This window comes from Rhinolophus sinicus, chromosome X, assembly GCF_036562045.2.
Source record: "Rhinolophus sinicus isolate RSC01 chromosome X, ASM3656204v1, whole genome shotgun sequence".
Taxonomy (NCBI): domain Eukaryota; kingdom Metazoa; phylum Chordata; class Mammalia; order Chiroptera; family Rhinolophidae; genus Rhinolophus; species Rhinolophus sinicus.
In genome coordinates, this window is record NC_133768.1 from 60,911,044 (window position 1) to 60,914,985 (window position 3,942).

General features: G+C 35.5%; 1 pseudogene; it reads left to right on the top strand.

The window, feature by feature from the left end:
- The first annotated feature begins 1,519 nt into the window (after window positions 1-1,519).
- LOC109438637 (elongation factor 1-alpha 1) lies at window positions 1,520-2,866 on the top strand (annotated as a pseudogene).
- Window positions 2,867-3,942: the final 1,076 nt, after the last annotated feature.

Below are 3,942 nucleotides of genomic sequence, written 5' to 3' on the forward strand. Positions count from 1 at the left end.
AGACTTCCCTAATTTGGTGAATAATGTTAATTCTATACATTCAAGAAACTCAACAAACTCCACAAAGAGATTCACACCCAGATGCATTATAATAAAAATACTGAAAGAGATAATCTTGACAGTAGCAAGAGAAAAATAGCTCATCATATACAAGAAGCCCTAGTAAAACTAGGAGTCAATTTCTCATTAAAATCATGGAGGCTAAAAGGCAGTGGAATGACCTATTCAAAGTGCTAAGACCAAACAAATAAACAAACAAAAACCTGTCAGCCAAGAATTATATGTAACAAATAATATCTTTCAAAATGAATACAAATTAATGACATTCCAAAATAAAGACTGAGATGTCATTGCTAGTAGACATATCCTACAAGAAATGCCTAAAGAAGTTCTTCAGACTGACAGAAAGTGACCACAGATTGATGTTTTAATCTACAGAAATAAAGAACACAAGTGAAGGTTAATATATAATTTTAAAAGGCTATATAAATGCTTTATTCTTCTTCCTGCTCTTAACTGACATAAGAATTACTCAAATTGTATTGTTGGGTTTCTAACATACAGAAAGATAATATATTTGACAATATCAGTACAAAGGAAGTGAATGAGAGCAATGCTGTATTGAAGTAATGAAATGACAGCACATGGTAATTCTAATCCAAAATAAAAATGGAGAATCATGAAGGATAAATGATAAGGTAAATATAACAAACTCTATAAATATTCACTTGTTCTTTTTTTTCTAAGATTCTTTAATAGATATAAAATTATATAAAAAGTTATTGCGGAGATCATTTAGCAATACATACAAATATCAAATAGTTACACCATATACCTGAGGCTAATATAATTTTATATGTCAATTATATCTCAATTAAAAAATGAATTGACTGAAAAAACACTTACTTATAATAATGTATTGTAGGGTTGTAACATATTCAGATATATTATGTACAACAATGATAGCAAAAATTAGTAGAAATTATAGAGATATTTATAAGTAATGATTCTATATCTCACTGTACTTACGTAGTATATAGCTGAAGTAGATTCTGGTAATTTAAGATGTATGTTGTAAGCCCTAGAGGAGCTATTAAGGAAATAAGTAAAAATATAGTGGAAAAATCATTAAAGCAAAATGTTGTTCCACTAGAAAATATTCATTTAGTGCAAAATAAACCAGTAATGGATGTATAGCGGAACAAAAAATATATGAGACATATGAAACAAAAAGTAAAATGGCAGACATAAATCTAACTATACCTAACAATGTTAAATATGAATGGATTAAACAATCCAAAAGGTAAAGAGTGGTTGACCATATTTTTAAAAATTATCCAACTATATACTGTCTACAAGAGACACATTTGAGATTCAAAGTAACAAATAAGCTGAAAGGAAAAGGTTGCAAGAAAGCTTTTTCACAACGGGTTTGTCACCAGAATACAGGTGTCATGAAACACACCTCTAAATCTAATCCAAAACAGTAAAGGAAAAGACACACATCAACATCATTGTCATGAAACACATAGATTCCAGCAGGTCTACCACTACTGGTCATCTGATCTACAAATGTGGTGGGATCGACAAAAGAACCATTGAAACATTTGAGAAGGAGGCTGCTGAGATGGGAAAGGGTTCCTTCAAGTATGCCTGGATCTTGGATAAACTGAAAGCTGACTGTGAGCGTGGGATCACCACTGATATCTCCCTGTGGAAATTTGAGACCAGCGAGTGTTATGTGACCATTACTAATGGCCCAGGACACAGAGATTTATCAAAAACACGATTACAGGCACATCTCAGGCTGACTGGGCAGTCCTGCTTGTTGCTGCTGGGGTTGGTGAATGTGAAGCAGGTGTTTCCAAGAATAGGCAGAGCCATGAGCATGCTTTTCTGGCTTACACACTGGGTGTGAAACAACTAACTGTTGATGTTAACAAAATGGATTCCACTGAGCCACCTTACATCCAGAAGAGATACGAGGAAATCATTCAGGAAGTCAGCACCTACATTAAGAAAATTGGCTACAGCCCTGACACAGTAGAATTTGTGCCAATTTCTGATTGGAATGGTGACAACATGCTGGAGCCAAGTGCTAACATGCCTGAGCTCAAGGGATGGAAAGTCACCTGTAAAAATGGCAAGGCCAGTGGAACCATGTCACTTGAAGCTCTGGATTGCATCCTGCCACCAACTCGTCCAACTGACAAACCTTTGTGCCTACCCCTCCAGGATATCTACAAAATTTGTTGTATTGGTAATATCCCTGTGGGCCGAGTGGAGACAGCTGTTCTCAAACCTGCATGGTGGTCACCTTTGCTCTTTAGTATTACAACTGAAGTAAAGCCTGTTGAGATGCACCATGAAGCTTTGAGTAAAGCTCTTTCTGGAAACAATGTGGCTTCAATGTCAAGAATGTGTCTGGCAAAGATGTTCATCATGATAATGTGACTGCTGACAGCAAAAATGACCCACCAATGGAAGCAGCTGGCTTCATGGCTCAGGTGATTATCCTGAACCATCTAGGCTAAATCAGTGCCAGGTACACACCTGTGCTTTGTTGTCACAGCGCTTACTTACATTGCTTGCAAATTTGCTGAGCTGAAGGAGAGCGTGATCGTCAATCTGGGAAAAAGCTGCAAGATGGCCTGAAATTTTTGAAATCTGGCAATGCTGCCATCGTTGACATGGTTCCTGGCAACCCCATCTGTATCGAGAGATTCTCTGACTACTTTCCTCTGGGCCCTTTCACTGTCCGTGACATGAAACAGACATTTGTGGGTGTCACAAAGCAGTGGACAGGAAGGCAGCTGGAGCTGGCAAGGTCACCGACACTGCCCAGAAAGCTCAGAAGGCTAAATGAATATTGTCCCCAATACCGGCCACCGCAGTCTTAATCAGTTGTGGAAAAACAGTCTCAGAACTGTTTGTCTCAATTGGCTATTTAAGTTGACTAGTAAAAAACTGTTTAATGATTACAATACATTGTAAAATCTTCAGAAGGAAAGGAGAATGTTTTGTGGACCGTTGTTTCATTTGTGTGGCAGTTTTGAAGTCACTACTTTTTGAAATCAGTACTTTTTAATGGAAATAACTTGACCAAAAATCTGTCAGAATTTTGAGACCCTTTGAAACAAAGTCTCATGAAAAACCTGTGTGTTCTTTCAGTCAACACTGTAACTTCTTTACTACTTAGGTAAAGACTTTAAAGAGTTGCCCATAACCTATTTCTGGTGTTACATCTGCTGAAACTTTAGAATTTGATAATTTGGGGTTAACGTTTTTTTTTTTTTTTTTTCTGAGTGGGAACTTTGAGTTTTTTTCATCTTGTCTTAAGGGGAGGAAAATTTATTCACATAGTAAAAAGCTATGAGAGGGGTCTGTTGGTGCAACACTTCACAGGTTAGGACAGATAAGCAAAAAGTAACTTTGTTGATGTGTAAGCAAGTTTACAAAGGCCAAATTCTGTAACAGTTGCATTTAAATTTTGTATAGTTACATCAATATTGAGTAAATTTGTTGGTATGTCAAATTTTAGTTTTCTAGTTACTGAAATGTGAATTCTCACATTTACAAATACTGAATGAATTCAAAGAAACTAAAATGAAGCTTAAATAGTGTTGAGCACTGTCTTGCTACAATTAATTGTATTCAGATTCTAGGAAAAATAAATGATACTGGAAGTTGAAAAAAAGAGAAAAGGGTGAAAATATATATTATATAAACAGCAACCTTAAGAAAATTTGGGTGGCTATAAGGCAAACTAGAGTTTATAAGAAAAAAATTATTAGAAATAAAGAGGAACATTTTATAATGATAAAAGGTCAGTTCTTCTGGATGATAAAAAAAATTATAAATATATATTCACCCAACAACAGAGCCTCAAATTCTGTGAAGCAAAAGCTGACAGACTTGAAAGGAGAAATAGACACTTCAACA